Source organism: Ranitomeya imitator, chromosome 3 (assembly GCF_032444005.1).
Source record: "Ranitomeya imitator isolate aRanImi1 chromosome 3, aRanImi1.pri, whole genome shotgun sequence".
NCBI classification, from domain to species: Eukaryota; Metazoa; Chordata; class Amphibia; order Anura; family Dendrobatidae; genus Ranitomeya; species Ranitomeya imitator.
The window spans coordinates 392,538,031-392,554,768 of NC_091284.1; the positions used below are offsets into that span (position 1 = coordinate 392,538,031).

Sequence of the window (16,738 nt, forward strand, 5' to 3'; positions counted from 1 at the left end):
ATGAGGTCAGAAGACAGGAAGCGCTCACAGCGCATGGCCAAGGGATCACAATAGCGCAGACTCCTGTACAGCAAATAACAACGCTCATGAATCTGCGCCCAGTACCTAGGTGCAAATTTTGACACCTGTGCTGCGTCTCCTTAAAAAGACAAGTCACGCCTCCACAACTGTTTGACAGTATAATGGGCTAAATAGTGTACTTGTTTTATTCAGCGTGTGCAAGGAGCAAACCAAATAGAGCAACCTTTTACTTGTGCAGCATTAATGCTGCACAAGGTGTGGCTCTTGTACCTTGCAACACCTGAGGGGGGTTAAAGGTAACCTTTGAAATTGGTTCAACTAGGCTTCGGCCTACACTCTGCTCCTCTCCTGCTGACCCTGGGCTCAAACACCGCTAGTTTTTGCCCGGAACTGCTAGCTGCACAGAGAAAAACACCAGTCAATGTGTTAGTGGGGTTCAGCACCGCCAGCTGTTCCCCTGCTGTGTAGTCGGCATCGTGTCCAGCACAAGCCACGCTGGCACAACTGACCAAAAGCTGCCACCAGTGCAGGCTTCGGCCTACACTCTGCTCCTCTCCTCCTCCTGCTGACCCTGGGCTCAAACACCGCCAGTTTCTGCCCGGACATGCGAGCTGCACAGAGAAAAACACCAGTCAATGTGTCAGTGGGGTTCAGCAACGCCAGCTGTTCCCCTGCTGTGTAGTCGGCATCGTGTCCAGCACAAGCCACGCTGGCACAACTGACCAAAAGCTGCCACCAGTGCAGGCTTCGGCCTACACATTGCTCCTCTCCTCCTCCTGCTGTCCCTGGGCTCTAACACCGCCAGTTTTTGCCCGGACATGCGAGCTGCACAGAGAAAAACACCAGTCAATGTGTCAGTGGGGTTCAGCAACGCCAGCTGTTCCCCTGCTGTGTAGCTTGCAACGTGACCTGCAAACGCCACGCAGGCACATGAACTGAAATTGAAGGGAGCCTGCCCCCCACCCCCAGGTGTTTCTATGTAAAACAGCCACCTTGTACAGCAGTACTGCTGCATTTGTACAAGGTGGCTGACTTTTTCTCCTTGCCCACGTGGAACTCAACACGTACAAAATGTGTCTCATTGAGACCATTCCACTGTCCCTGAGGTGTGACTTTCCTTTCTAATGATACGCAGCACCACCCTTGTTAGCGCTGCCCGTCTTTTGACATCATTGGTTAGCTGGCTGCGCCTGTGCGTCTGCCCTGCTCGAAACAACGCCCCTCGGTGTCTTATTTTTTTGAACAGCGAGGGTGTGATTGATGGGCATGTGCAGTGCATATGTTTGCCTGTGTTCACTCATCTCCTTCCGCCTTCTTCAGACTGGGTGTCCTCATGGCCGCGGCAGGCGATAAGGGATCAGATGAGGCCGCCCAGTCTGAAGCAGGTGTAAGGACATGTGTGAGCGTCAAACATATTTACTGAACAAGGCCACGAATCCCAGCCACGCAGTGTGATTTTTTGAAAACACACTGTGGGTCTGGGATTCATGTCCATCGCTAACCGTAACGGCCGACATTAAATGAGGTCAGAAGACAGGAAGCGCTCACAGCGCATGGCCAAGGGATAACACAAGAGCGCAGACTCCTGTACAGCAAATAACAACGCTCAGGAATCTGCGTACAGCAGCTAGGTGTAAATTTTGACACCTGTGCTGCATCTCCTTAAAAAGACAAGTCACGCCTCCACAACTGTTTGACAGTATAATGGGCTAAATAGTGTACGTGTTTTAGTCAGCGTGTGCAAGGAGCAAAACAAATAGAGCAACCTTTTACTTGTGCAGCATTAATGCTGCACAAGGTGTGGCTCTTGTACCTTGCAACACCTGAGGGGGGTTAAAGGTAACCTTTGAAATTGGTTCAACTAGGCTTCGGCCTACACTCTGCTCCTCTCCTGCTGACCCTGGGCTCAAACACCGCTAGTTTTTGCCCGGAACTGCTAGCTGCACAGAGAAAAACACCAGTCAATGTGTTAGTGGGGTTCAGCACCGCCAGCTGTTCCTCTGCTGTGTAGTCGGCAACGTGTCCAGCACAAGCCACGCTGGCACAACCGACCAAAAGCTGCCACCAGTGCAGGCTTCGGCCTACACTTTGCTCCTCTCCTCCTGCTGACCCTGGGCCCAAACAACGCCAGTTTCTGCCCGGACATGCTAGCTGCACAGAGAAAAACACCAGCCAATGTGTTAGTGGGGTTCAGCACCGCCAGCTGTTCCCCTGCTGTGTAGCTGGCAACGTGTCCTGCAAACGCCACGCAGGCACATGAACTGAAATTGAAGGGAGCCTGCCCCCCACCCCCCCAGGTGTTTCTATGTATAACAGCCACCTTGTACAGCAGTACTGCTGCATTTGTACAAGGTGGCTGACTTTTTCTCCTTGCACACGTGGAACTCAACAAGTACAAAATGTGTCTCATTACAGACCATTACAATGTCCCTGAGGTGTGACTTTCCTTTTTAATGACACGCAGCACCCCCATTGTTAGCGCTGCCCGTCTCCTGACATCATTGGTTGGCTGGCTGTGCCTGTGCGTCCCCCCTGCCCGACACAACGCCCCCCGTTGTCTCATATATTTTGACTGCGAGGGTGTGATTGATGGGCACGAGCAGTGCATATGTTCCCCTGTCTTCACTCCCCTCCTTCCGCCTTCTTCTGACTGTGCGGCCTCATGGCCGCGGCATGCGATAAGGGATCAGCTGAGGCCGCCCAGTCTGAAGCAGGTGTAAGGACATGTGTGAGCGACGAACATATTTACTGCACAAGGCCACGAATCCCAGCACCGCAGTGTGACTTTAGGAAAACCCACTGTGGGTCTGGGATTTATGGCCATCGTTAACCGCACTGGCCAACATGAAATGAGGTCATGAGACGGCCTGCACTAACAGGGTATTGCCAAGGGATAACACAAGAGCGCAGTTTCCTGTACTGCAAATAACAACGGTAAGGAATCTGCGCCCAGCACCTAGGTGTAAATTTGTACACCTGTGCTGCGTCTCCTTAAAAAGACTAGTAGTCACGCCTCCACTACTGTTTGACAGTATAATGGGCTAAATAGTGTACGTGATTAATTCAGCGTGTGCAAGGAGCAAAATTAAATAGAGCAACCTTTGACTTGTGCATCATTAATGCTGTTCAAGGTGTGGCTCTTGTACCTTGCAACACCTGAGGCGGGGGGGTTAAAGGTAACCTTTGAAATTGGTTCAACTAGGCTTCGGCCTACACTCTGCTCCTCTCCTCCTCCTGCTGACCCTGAGCTCAAACACCGCTAGTTTTTGCCCGGAACTGCTAGCCGCACAGAGAAAAACACCAGTCAATGTGTTAGTGGGGTTCAGCAACGCCAGCTGTTCCCCTGCTGTGTAGTCGGCAACGTGTCCAGCACAAGCCACGCTGGCACAACACAACAAAAGCTGCCACCAGTGCAGGCTTCGGCCTACACTTTGCTCCTCTCCTCCTCCTGCTGACCCTGGGCTCAAACAACGCCAGTTTCTGCCCGGACATGCTAGCTGCACAGAGAAAAACACCAGCCAATGTAACATAGTAACATAGTAACATAGTTAGTAAGGCCGAAAAAAGACATTTGTCCATCCAGTTCAGCCTATATTCCATTATAATAAATACCCAGATCTACGTCCTTCTACAGAACCTAATAATTGTATGATACAATATTGTTCTGCTCCAGGAAGACATCCAGGCCTCTCTTGAACCCCTCGACTGAGTTCACCATCACCACCTCCTCAGGCAAGCAATTCCAGATTTTCACTGCCCTAACAGTAAAGAATCCTCTTCTATGTTGGTGGAAAAACCTTCTCTCCTCCAGACGCAAAGAATGCCCTCTTGTGCCCGTCACCTTCCTTGGTATAAACAGATCCTCAGCGAGATATTTGTATTGTCCCCTTATATACTTATACATGGTTATTAGATCGCCCCTCAGTCGTCTTTTTTCTAGACTAAATAATCCTAATTTCGCTAATCTATCTGGGTATTGTAGTTCTCCCATCCCCTTTATTAATTTTGTTGCCCTCCTTTGTACTCTCTCTAGTTCCATTATATCCTTCCTGAGCACCGGTGCCCAAAACTGGACACAGTACTCCATGTGCGGTCTAACTAGGGATTTGTACAGAGGCAGTATAATGCTCTCATCATGTGTATCCAGACCTCTTTTAATGCACCCCATGATCCTGTTTGCCTTGGCAGCTGCTGCCTGGCACTGGCTGCTCCAGGTAAGTTTATCATTAACTAGGATCCCCAAGTCCTTCTCCCTGTCAGATTTACCCAGTGGTTTCCCGTTCAGTGTGTAATGGTGATATTGATTCCCTCTTCCCATGTGTATAACCTTACATTTATCATTGTTAAACCTCATCTGCCACCTTTCAGCCCAAGTTTCCAACTTATCCAGATCCATCTGTAGCAGAATACTATCTTCTCTTGTATTAACTGCTTTACATAGTTTTGTATCATCTGCAAATATCGATATTTTACTGTGTAAACCTTCTACCAGATCATTAATGAATATGTTGAAGAGAACAGGTCCCAATACTGACCCCTGCGGTACCCCACTGGTCACAGCGACCCAGTTAGAGACTATACCATTTATAACCACCCTCTGCTTTCTATCACTAAGCCAGTTACTAACCCATTTACACACATTTTCCCCCAGACCAAGCATTCTCATTTTGTGTACCAACCTCTTGTGCGGCACGGTATCAAACGCTTTGGAAAAATCGAGATATACCACGTCCAATGACTCACCGTGGTCCAGCCTATAGCTTACCTCTTCATAAAAACTGATTAGATTGGTTTGACAGGAGCGATTTCTCATAAACCCATGCTGATATGGAGTTAAACAGTTATTCTCATTGAGATAATCCAGAATAACATCCCTCAGAAACCCTTCAAATATTTTACCAACAATAGAAGTTAGACTTACTGGCCTATAATTTCCAGGTTCACTTTTAGAGCCCTTTTTGAATATTGGCACCACATTTGCTATGCGCCAGTCCTGCGGAACAGACCCTGTCGCTATAGAGTCACTAAAAATAAGAAATAATGGTTTATCTATTACATTACTTAGTTCTCTTAGTACTCGTGGGTGTATGCCATCCGGACCCGGAGATTTATCTATTTTAATCTTATTTAGCCGGTTTCGCACCTCTTCTTGGGTTAGATTGGTGACCCTTAATATAGGGTTTTCATTGTTTCTTGGGATTTCACCTAGCATTTCATTTTCCACCGTGAATACCGTGGAGAAGAAGGTGTTTAATATGTTAGCTTTTTCCTCGTCATCTACAACCATTCTTTCCTCACTATTTTTTAAGGGGCCTACATTTTCAGTTTTTATTCTTTTACTATTGATATAGTTGAAGAACAGTTTGGGATTAGTTTTACTCTCCTTAGCAATGTGCTTCTCTGTTTCCTTTTTGGCAGCTTTAATTAGTTTTTTAGATAAAGTATTTTTCTCCCTATAGTTTTTTAGAGCTTCAATGGTGCCATCCTGCTTTAGTAGTGCAAATGCTTTCTTTTTACTGTTAATTGCCTGTCTTACTTCTTTGTTTAGCCACATTGGGTTTTTCCTATTTCTAGTCCTTTTATTCCCACAAGGTATAAACCGCTTACACTGCCTATTTAGGATGTTCTTAAACATTTCCCATTTATTATCTGTATTCTCATTTCTGAGGATATTGTCCCAGTCTACCAGATTAAGGGCATCTCTAAGCTGTTCAAACTTTGCCTTCCTAAAGTTCAATGTTTTTGTGACTCCCTGACAAGTCCCCCTAGTGAAAGACAGGTGAAACTGCACAATATTGTGGTGGCTATTTCCTAAATGCCCAACCACCTGCAGATTTGTTATTCTGTCAGGTCTATTAGATAGTATTAGGTCTAAAAGTGCTGCTCCTCTGGTTGGATTCTGCACCAATTGTGAAAGATAATTTTTCTTGGTTATTAGCAGAAACCTGTTGCCTTTATGGGTTTCACAGGTTTCTGTTTCCCAGTTAATATCCGGGTAGTTAAAGTCCCCCATAACCAGGACCTCATTATGGGTTGCAGCTTCATCTATCTGCTTTAGAAGTAGACTTTCCATGCTTTCTGTTATATTTGGGGGTTTGTAACAGACCCCAATGAGAATTTTGTTACCATTTTTCCCTCCATGAATTTCAACCCATATGGACTCGACATCCTCATTCCCTTCGCTAATATCCTCCCTTAAAGTGGACTTTAGACAAGACTTTACATAGAGACAAACCCCTCCTCCTCTCCGATTTTTACGATCCTTTCTAAACAGACTGTAACCCTGTAAGTTAACTGCCCAGTCATAGCTTTCATCTAACCATGTCTCGGTTATTCCCACTATGTCAAAGTTACCTGTAGATATTTCTGCTTCTAGTTCTTCCATCTTGTTTGTCAGGCTTCTGGCGTTTGCGAGCATGCAGTTCAGAGGATTTTGTTTTGTTCCAATCTCCTCACTGTGGATTGTTTTAGAAATGTTCTTACCTCCCTTCTGAGTATGTTTTCCTGGGTCGTCTTTGTTCGAGTCTAATGTTTTTCTTCCCGTCCCCTCTTCTTCTAGTTTAACGCCCTCCTGATGAGTGTAGCGAGTCTTCTGGCGAATGTGTGTTTCCCAGGTTTGTTGAGGTGTAGTCCGTCTCTGGCGAGGAGTCCATCATACCAGTAATTCACACCGTGGTCCAGGAATCCAAATCCTTGTTGTCTGCACCATCGTCTTAGCCAGTTGTTTGCATCAAGGATCCTGTTCCATCTCCTGGTGCCATGCCCGTCTACTGGAAGGATAGAAGAAAAAACTACCTGTGCATCCAGTTCCTTTACTTTCTTCCCCAACTCTTCAAAGTCCTTGCAGATTGTCGGTAGGTCCTTCCTTGCCGTGTCATTGGTGCCAACATGTATCAGAAGAAATGGGTGGACGTCCTTGGAGCTGAAGAGCTTTGGTATCCTATCGGTCACATCCTTGATCATCGCACCTGGAAGGCAGCATACTTCTCTTGCAGTTATGTCCGGTCTGCAGATGGCTGCTTCTGTGCCTCTCAGTAGTGAGTCTCCCACCACCACCATGTGTTAGTGGGGTTCAGCACCGCCAGCTGTTCCCCTGCTGTGTAGTCGGCATCGTGTCCAGCACAAGCCACGCTGGCACAACTGACCAAAAGCTGCCACCAGTGCAGGCTTCGGCCTACACTTTGCTCCTCTCCTCCTGCTGACCCTGGGCTCAAACAACGCCAGTTTCTGCCCGGACATGCTAGCTGCACAGAGAAAAACACCAGCCAATGTGTTAGTGGGGTTCAGCACCGCCAGCTGTTCCCCTGCTGTGTAGCTGGCAACGTGTCCTGCAAACGCCACGCAGGCACATGAACTGAAATTGAAGGGAGCCTGCCCCCCACTCCCAGGTGTTTCTATGTATAACAGCCACCTTGTACAGCAGTACTGCTGCATTTGTACAAGGTGGCTGACTTTTTGTCCTTGCCCACGTGGAACTCAAAACGTACAAAATGTGTCTCATTGAGACCATTCCACTGTCCCTGAGGTGTGACTTTCCTTTCTAATGATACGCAGCACCCCCCTTGGTAGCGCTTCCCGTCTTCTGACATCATTGGTTGGCTTGTTGCGCCTGTGCGTCCGCCCTGCCTGAAACAATGCTCCTCGTTGTCTTATTTTGACTGCGAGTGTGTGATTGATGGGCACGAGCAGTGCATATCTTCACCTGTCTTAACTCATCTCCTTCCGCCTTCTTCAGACTGTGCAGCCTCATGGCCGCGGCATGCGAGAAGGGATCAGCAGAGGCCGCCCAGTCTGAAGCAGGTGTAAGGACGTGTGTGAGCGGCCAAAATATTTACTGCTCAAGGCCACGAATCACAGCACCGCAGTGTGACTTTATGAAAAGGCACTGTGGGTCTGGGATTTATGGCCATCGTTAACCGCACCGGCCAACATGAAATGAGGTCATAAGACGGGCAGCTCTAACAGGGCATTGCCAAGGGATAACACAAGAGCGCAGACTCCTGTACAGCAAATAACAACGCTCAGGAAGCTGCGCCAAGCACCAAGGCGTTATTTGGGACACCTGTGCTGCGTCTCCTTAAAAAGCCAAGTCACGCATCCACTACAGTTTGACTGTAGAATGGGCTAAATTGTGTACGTCTTTCATTCAGCGTGTGCAAGTAGACAAATTAATAGAGCAACCTTTCACTTGTGCAGCATTAATACTGCACAAGGTGTGTCTCTTGTACTTTGTAACACCTGAGGGGGGTTAAAGGTTTCCTTTGAAATTGGTTCAAATAGGCTTCGGCCTACACTCTGCTCCTCTCCTCCTCCTCCTGCTTCAACACGGCCTCTAACATCGCTAGTTTTTGACCGCAAGTGCTAGCTGCACAGAGAAAACACACGCAATTGTGTTAGTGGGGTTCAGCAACGCCAGCTGTTCCCCCACTGTGTAGCCGGCAAAGTGTCCTGCAAACGCAACGCAGACACAAAGCTGCCTCCAGTGCAGGCTTCGGCCTACACTCTGCTCCCCCTGCTTACCCGTAGCTCCAACACCGCTAGTTGGGGCTCTAGGAAGACAATCTTTAATAGGCAATGCATCTGGGTTCCAGCAACGCCAGCTGGTTCTCGGCAGTGTTTTTGACACAGGTACTCCCTCGTGCCAAGCCTGGTTTCAGCACCGTCAGCTGTTTCCGGGTTGTGTCAAGCTCACTGAGACGCCTATGCTTGCCCCGTCGTGGTGCGGTCGGGTTAGCCAACTCCAGGGTGCCTCCAGTTTAGGAGCTTCCTATGTGGGCTGCGTGAACTGGTAGTCAAGGCTGGTTCTGTAGTGCCAGTAGGCCCAGCTCCCCCTGTAGGACTGTTGGGGTTCGGTAACTGCGGCTGCCTCGCGGCCTAGCTGTTCTCTCCTCTCCTGTGGGCCTTGGGGTCCACCACCTGGTTCCAGCACCGTCATCTGGTTCCGGGCCGAGCCTTTGGCTTAGGTGCCTCCTCCTGGGTATCCGAGTTCCGCCAACGTCAGGCGGTCCTTGGTAGTGCTTTTAAGCGCGGGCACCTACAGCTTAGTAACCGGGTTCCAGCACCGCCAGCTGGTCCTCGGTCGTGCCATTGGCTCTTGCACACTGGGGCAACGCATCTGGGTTCCAGCAACGCCAGCTGGTTCTCGGCAGTGTTTTTGACACAGGTACTCCCTCGTGCCAAGCCTGGTTTCAGCACCGTCAGCTGTTTCCGGGTTGTGTCAAGCTCACTGAGACGCCTATGCTTGCCCCGTCGTGGTGCGGTCGGGTTAGCCAACTCCAGGGTGCCTCCAGTTTAGGAGCTTCCTATGTGGGCTGCGTGAACTGGTAGTCAAGGCTGGTTCTGTAGTGCCAGTAGGCCCAGCTCCCCCTGTAGGACTGTTGGGGTTCGGTAACTGCGGCTGCCTCGCGGCCTAGCTGTTCTCTCCTCTCCTGTGGGCCTTGGGGTCCACCACCTGGTTCCAGCACCGTCAGCTGGTTCCAGGCCGAGCCTTTGGCTTAGGTGCCTCCTCCTGGGTATCCGAGTTCCGCCAACGTCAGGCGGTCCTTGGTAGTGCTTTTAAGCGCGGGCACCTATAGCTTAGTAACCGGGTTCCAGCACCGCCAGCTGGTCCTCTTTCGTGCCATTGGCTCTTGCACACTGGGGCAACGCATCTGGGTTCCAGCAACGCCAGCTGGTTCTCGGCAGTGTTTTTGACACAGGTACTCCCTCGTGCCAAGCCTGGTTTCAGCACCGTCAGCTGTTTCCGGGTTGTGTCAAGCTCACTGAGACGCCTATGCTTGCCCCGTCGTGGTGCGGTCGGGTTAGCCAACTCCAGGGTGCCTCCAGTTTAGGAGCTTCCTATGTGGGCTGCGTGAACTGGTAGTCAAGGCTGGTTCTGTAGTGCCAGTAGGCCCAGCTCCCCCTGTAGGACTGTTGGGGTTCGGTAACTGCGGCTGCCTCGCGGCCTAGCTGTTCTCTCCTCTCCTGTGGGCCTTGGGGTCCACCACCTGGTTCCAGCACCGTCATCTGGTTCCGGGCCGAGCCTTTGGCTTAGGTGCCTCCTCCTGGGTATCCGAGTTCCGCCAACGTCAGGCGGTCCTTGGTAGTGCTTTTAAGCGCGGGCACCTACAGCTTAGTAACCGGGTTCCAGCACCGCCAGCTGGTCCTCGGTCGTGCCATTGGCTCTTGCACACTGGGGCAACGCATCTGGGTTCCAGCAACGCCAGCTGGTTCTCGGCAGTGTTTTTGACACAGGTACTCCCTCGTGCCAAGCCTGGTTTCAACACCGTCAGCTGTTTCCGGGTTGTGTCAAGCTCACTGAGACGCCTATGCTTGCCCCGTCGTGGTGCGGTCGGGTTAGCCAACTCCAGGGTGCCTCCAGTTTAGGAGCTTCCTATGTGGGCTGCGTGAACTGGTAGTCAAGGCTGGTTCTGTAGTGCCAGTAGGCCCAGCTCCCCCTGTAGGACTGTTGGGGTTCGGTAACTGCGGCTGCCTCGCGGCCTAGCTGTTCTCTCCTCTCCTGTGGGCCTTGGGGTCCACCACCTGGTTCCAGCACCGTCAGCTGGTTCCAGGCCGAGCCTTTGGCTTAGGTGCCTCCTCCTGGGTATCCGAGTTCCGCCAACGTCAGGCGGTCCTTGGTAGTGCTTTTAAGCGCGGGCACCTATAGCTTAGTAACCGGGTTCCAGCACCGCCAGCTGGTCCTCTTTCGTGCCATTGGCTCTTGCACACTGGGGCAACGCATCTGGGTTCCAGCAACGCCAGCTGGTTCTCGGCAGTGTTTTTGACACAGGTACTCCCTCGTGCCAAGCCTGGTTTCAGCACCGTCAGCTGTTTCCGGGTTGTGTCAAGCTCACTGAGACGCCTATGCTTGCCCCGTCGTGGTGCGGTCGGGTTAGCCAACTCCAGGGTGCCTCCAGTTTAGGAGCTTCCTATGTGGGCTGCGTGAACTGGTAGTCAAGGCTGGTTCTGTAGTGCCAGTAGGCCCAGCTCCCCCTGTAGGACTGTTGGGGTTCGGTAACTGCGGCTGCCTCGCGGCCTAGCTGTTCTCTCCTCTCCTGTGGGCCTTGGGGTCCACCACCTGGTTCCAGCACCGTCAGCTGGTTCCGGGCCGAGCCTTTGGCTTAGGTGCCTCCTCCTGGGTATCCGAGTTCCGCCAACGTCAGGCGGTCCTTGGTAGTGGTTTTAAGCGCGGGCACCTACAGCTTAGTAACCGGGTTCCAGCACCGCCAGCTGGTCCTCGGTCGTGCCATTGGCTCTTGCACACTGGGGCAACGCATCTGGGTTCCAGCAACGCCAGCTGGTTCTCGGCAGTGTTTTTGACACAGGTACTCCCTCGTGCCAAGCCTGGTTTCAGCACCGTCAGCTGTTTCCGGGTTGTGTCAAGCTCACTGAGATGCCTATGCTTGCCCCGTCGTGGTGCGGTCGGGTTAGCCAACTCCAGGGTGCCTGCAGTTTAGGAGCTTCCTATGTGGGCTGCGTGAACTGGTAGTCAAGGCTGGTTCTGTAGTGCCAGTAGGCCCAGCTCCCCCTGTAGGACTGTTGGGGTTCGGTAACTGCGGCTGCCTCACGGCCTAGCTGTTCTCTCCTCTCCTGTGGGCCTTGGGGTCCACCACCTGGTTCCAGCACCGTCAGCTGGTTCCGGGCCGAGCCTTTGGCTTAGGTGCCTCCTCCTGGGTATCCGAGTTCCGCCAACGTCAGGCGGTCCTTGGTAGTGCTTTTAAGCGCGGGCACCTACAGCTTAGTAACCGGGTTCCAGCACCGCCAGCTGGTCCTCGGTCGTGCCATTGGCTCTTGCACACTGGGGCAACGCATCTGGGTTCCAGCAACGCCAGCTGGTTCTCGGCAGTGTTTTTGACACAGGTACTCCCTCGTGCCAAGCCTGGTTTCAGCACCGTCAGCTGTTTCCGGGTTGTGTCAAGCTCACTGAGACGCCTATGCTTGCCCCGTCGTGGTGCGGTCGGGTTAGCCAACTCCAGGGTGCCTCCAGTTTAGGAGCTTCCTATGTGGGCTGCGTGAACTGGTAGTCAAGGCTGGTTCTGTAGTGCCAGTAGGCCCAGCTCCCCCTGTAGGAATGTTGGGGTTCGGTAACTGCGGCTGCCTCACGGCCTAGCTGTTCTCTCCTCTCCTGTGGGCCTTGGGGTCCACCACCTGGTTCCAGCACCGTCAGCTGGTTCCAGGCCAAGCCTTTGGCTTAGGTGCCTCCTCCTGGGTATCCGAGTTCCGCCAACGTCAGGCGGTCCTTGGTAGTGCTTTTAAGCGCGGGCACCTACAGCTTAGTAACCGGGTTCCAGCACCGCCAGCTGGTCCTCTTTCGTGCCATTGGCTCTTGCACACTGGGGCAACGCATCTGGGTTCCAGCAACGCCAGCTGGTTCTCGGCAGTGTTTTTGACACAGGTACTCCCTCGTGCCAAGCCTGGTTTCAGCACCGTCAGCTGTTTCCGGGTTGTGTCAAGCTCACTGAGACGCCTATGCTTGCCCCGTCGTGGTGCGGTCGGGTTAGCCAACTCCAGGGTGCCTCCAGTTTAGGAGCTTCCTATGTGGGCTGCGTGAACTGGTAGTCAAGGCTGGTTCTGTAGTGCCAGTAGGCCCAGCTCCCCCTGTAGGACTGTTGGGGTTCGGTAACAGCGGCTGCCTCGCGGCCTAGCTGTTCTCTCCTCTCCTGTGGGCCTTCGGGTCCACCACCTGGTTCCAGCACCGTCAGCTGGTTCTCGGCAGTGTCTTTTGCTCTTGTACCTTCTGCTCCCCATCCTGGTTGCAGTACCGTCAGCTGGTTCCGGGCAGAGCCTTTGGCTTAGGTGCCTCCTTCTGGGTATCCAAGTTCCACCAACGTCAGGTGGTCCTTGGTAGTGCTTTCAGGCACTGGTACCTCCTGCTTAGTAACCGGGTTCCAGTAACATCAGCTGGTCCTCGGTAGTTCCATTGGCTCTTGGACCTTCGGCTACCCATCCGGGTTCCAGTACCGTCAGCTGGTTCTCGGCAGTGTCTTTTGCTCTTGTACCTTCGGCTCCCCATCCTGGTTCCAGTAACGTCAGCTGGTTCCGGGCAGAGCCTTTGGCTTAGGTGCCTCCTTCTGGGTATCCGAGTTCCGCCAACGCCAGGCGGTCCTTGGTAGTGCTTTTTAGCACGGGTACCTCCTGCTTAGTAACCGGGTTCCAGTAACGTCAGCTGGTCCTCGGTAGTTCCATAGGCTCTTGAACCTTCGGGTAGCCATCCGAGTTCCAGTTCCATCAGCTGGTTCTTGGCATTTTCTCAGCCTTCTTGTACCTTCTGCTACATTTCCAAGTTTAAGACCCTAAAGTCGACGACCCGGAAGACCACCCCGATGACGACGACCCGGAAGACCACCCCGATGACGACGACGACGACCTGGAAGACCACCCCGATGACGACGGCGGAGACGACGACGGCGGAGACGACGACGGCTGAGACGACGACGGCGGAGATGACGACACTGGAGACGACGACCCTGGAGACGACGACATGGAAGACCGAGAAGCAGAAGAACAAGAGGCTGCAGAACAAAGAGCAGAAGAACATTAAGCATAAGACTTAATATCAGAGCAAAAGATATTATCTAAATTATATGCAGAAGAAGACTAAGCAGTGTATGGGGGTGAGTCCGTTCCTTCTCGTGGTGCCCCTGGATAAAGCCTGATGCTGCAGGCCAAACTGAACGCGGACAAATGTAACTTTTGTGACTGGCAGAACGGAAGGTGTAATCTTCCAACTTTTATAGATAACAACTACGGGAATGCCTGTCACAAATGAGAATATGATGAAGAAGTAGAATAGGAAGAATAATAACAGTGGAATAAAAAGAATATGTAGAATAGGAAGAATAATAATAGTTGAATAAAATGAATATGAAGAATGTAATAAAAAAAAAAAATAGGTAGAAGATGAAGAAGAAGATGAATAAGGTGAAGAAGAAGTTGATGTCAAAGATGCTGATGATGATGAAGATGAAAGTGTGGGAAAAGTAAAAAAAAAAAGGAAAAAAAAGAAGGGGAAGGGCGTGGAATAGTGAAACATCAATATCTGACAAAATAAAAAAAAATTTACATACTCAATATCTTTTTCACTCCGAACGTCTTTAAAAAAAAAAAAAACATGCTATTCTATTTGATTGGGCTAAACCTCATTGCCTTTAATGTCTCCGCCACCTCCCACAATACATCCTACATTATTCTTAGTTGTTTTCCTTGATGTAGAATGAACCTACAAGGAAAGAAATGGTTTATTTTAATTCCGATATTTTGGTCCCATTGACTTGCATTGGGATCGGGTATCGGTATCGGCGATATCCGATATTTTTTGAATATCGGCCGATCCCAACCGATACTGATACTTTCCGATATCGGAAGGTATCGCTCAACACTAGTTACCAGTAAAAGGAAGCCCCTATATTTCCATTGACAGATTGCAAACCTGAGTGGGGACTTGCTTTATTTGTGGATTGAGTTCATGCTTTTATGGGGAACATTTTACATAACATTTTGGATCACATTTATTCTGCGTTCTACGCTGAGCACTTACATTGGGGTTTCCAACTAAATCTCCTAATGACGTGATGTTGATTAAACCATCAAAGGTTCCATTCACTATATTGAGGTAGCAGAGATACTCTCAACTTTGTCTAGCCTTTGTTCAAGGGTGCACAAAACTGTGGCCGACGGCACTTTATGCACTCGTAGAAAGACGAGCATGGCCGGATCATAGGTCAGAAGGCATCTACAGTGCCTACATCTGCCTCATTAGAGGGAATCTTCCACTGGAGGCTCCGTTTGAATCACGTATTGAAAAGATTTTCATGAAAACCCCGATATATGCCCTCAGCATAGAGTACAGGATAAATATGATCTGAGCTTACTGCAATCTTTGGGATGCAGAAGAAATAAATCAACAGCAGATCAATAATTTGTTCTATTTATTTTTTTACGCCATTCACCGTGTGGTATAAGTGATAAGATGACTTTCTTCTTCACGTTGGTGCGATTACAACAAAACAAGATTTATATTGTTTTTAATGTTTGCAACACATCACCAAATTCTTGGAGTTTGAATAAACAAAAACTAGAATTGCAGGAATAGTTTTTTTGCTTTTTTAAAATACCATGCTCCATATAGTAAAATTGATAAGGAAGCTTTATTCTTCTGGTCAATACGATTACAGCAATACCACATTTATATAATTTTTTTATGTCTTGCCGCTTTTACGCAATAAGAATTATTATACAAAAAAATAATTGTTTCTGCATTACTATATTATGAGAACTATAGCTTTTTTTATATTTGTCCACTGATGGTGGCTTATTTTTTGAGGGACAGGATGACGTTTTCATTTATATCACTTATTTACATAAGAGTTTTTGATCATATTTATTCAACTTTTTGTACTGTGGTATGATGTTTTTTATTTTTTATTTCCACATTATTCACTGAGGTGGTTATCTAGTGTGGTAGTTTTATAGATGTGGCAATACCAAATATGTGTACTTTTTTTGTTTTTGTACAGATGGAGCTCCGCTATCACTTATGTTAAAGGTCGTGAAGAAGTTAACTACCTTATGTAGATCATATTGGTAACCAGATATGCACAGTTTACACACATGCTGTAAACGCCTCAACTTCACACTTTTCACTGTTTCATGGTACTGCAGATCAGCTTATTTTTCAAGAATAAAAGATAAGCTACACTGCACAGTAGGAGGCAATAAACAATGTGACTAAGAAGTGGTGTTTTGCTTCATGCGCTTGTTACATTTGGCCCCTGCTGGAAATGAAAAAAATGAATGCGAGGATGAATGCTAGGAGATAAACAAAATGTATAGGTAACATTATAATGTATGCAATTACCGTATATATTTGTGTATAAGTCAACTCAAAAATGAGCCGAGGCACCTAATTTTGCCACGAAACACTGGTAAAACTTATTAACTCGAGTATAAGCCGGGTATGCATGGCCTCCTCATCCCTGTTCTTGTATGCATGGCTCCCAATCACTGTCCTTGTATGCATGATTCCCCATCCTTGCTTTTTCCCAGTCATGTTGCTCAAATAGTTTGGTAGAAGAACAGTATTAGCAACCAAAAAATTAGATTTTAAACTCTGCACCAGCTCTGAAAGCAGCTAAATTTCAGAGGCAGTAAATGATAAGGTGAAATATGGCATGCTGAATCACATTAGTCACAGAAGAAAGAATTGTTTGAGTGTGGATGAGGCCTGTGTGGCAAAGAAGATATGCTCCAAACAATTTTAAAATTAGATCTCCCCTACTGTATGAGGTTAGTAGCACAATTATTTTTGGGGGGCTTCTGGATGAGGCCTCTATAACATAGACTAGATGCTACAAACAATTTGAAAGTGAGATGTCCCCTACTGTATGATGTTAGCGACAAGAAGTTTTTTTTAAAGTGTGGGTGATGCCTGTTTAACCTAGAAGATATGGCCCAACAATTTCAAAATTGGATTTAGCCAGCTGTATCACGTTTGTAAAACCCCAAAAATGTTGTAGTTTGTTGTGCAAAAGCTCTGCACACATAACAATTTCACTGCCACAAAAATACAATGTGGGATATGGCGGGTTGTATCACGTTTAGCAACAGAAAAAAGTATTTTTTTTATGTGCTTGAGGTCTGCAGACAGCTTAATTTCAAACCCAAAACATTACATCTTGGGATGTGGCATGCTGTATCATGTTTACCAACAGAAAATATACATATTTTTTCATGTGCATGA

At 49.1% G+C, this 16,738-nt stretch overlaps 1 long non-coding RNA gene across 1 annotated transcript in view; it reads left to right on the plus strand.

Moving 5' to 3' along the window:
* Window positions 1-15,635, plus strand: part of LOC138672116 (uncharacterized) — a 166,611-nt gene extending 150,976 nt beyond the window's left edge. The window contains exon 3 of the long non-coding RNA XR_011319587.1: window positions 15,516-15,635. This is a non-coding gene — a long non-coding RNA (uncharacterized lncRNA). The remainder of the gene's footprint in view (window positions 1-15,515) is intronic.
* The last annotated feature ends 1,103 nt before the right edge of the window (window positions 15,636-16,738 follow it).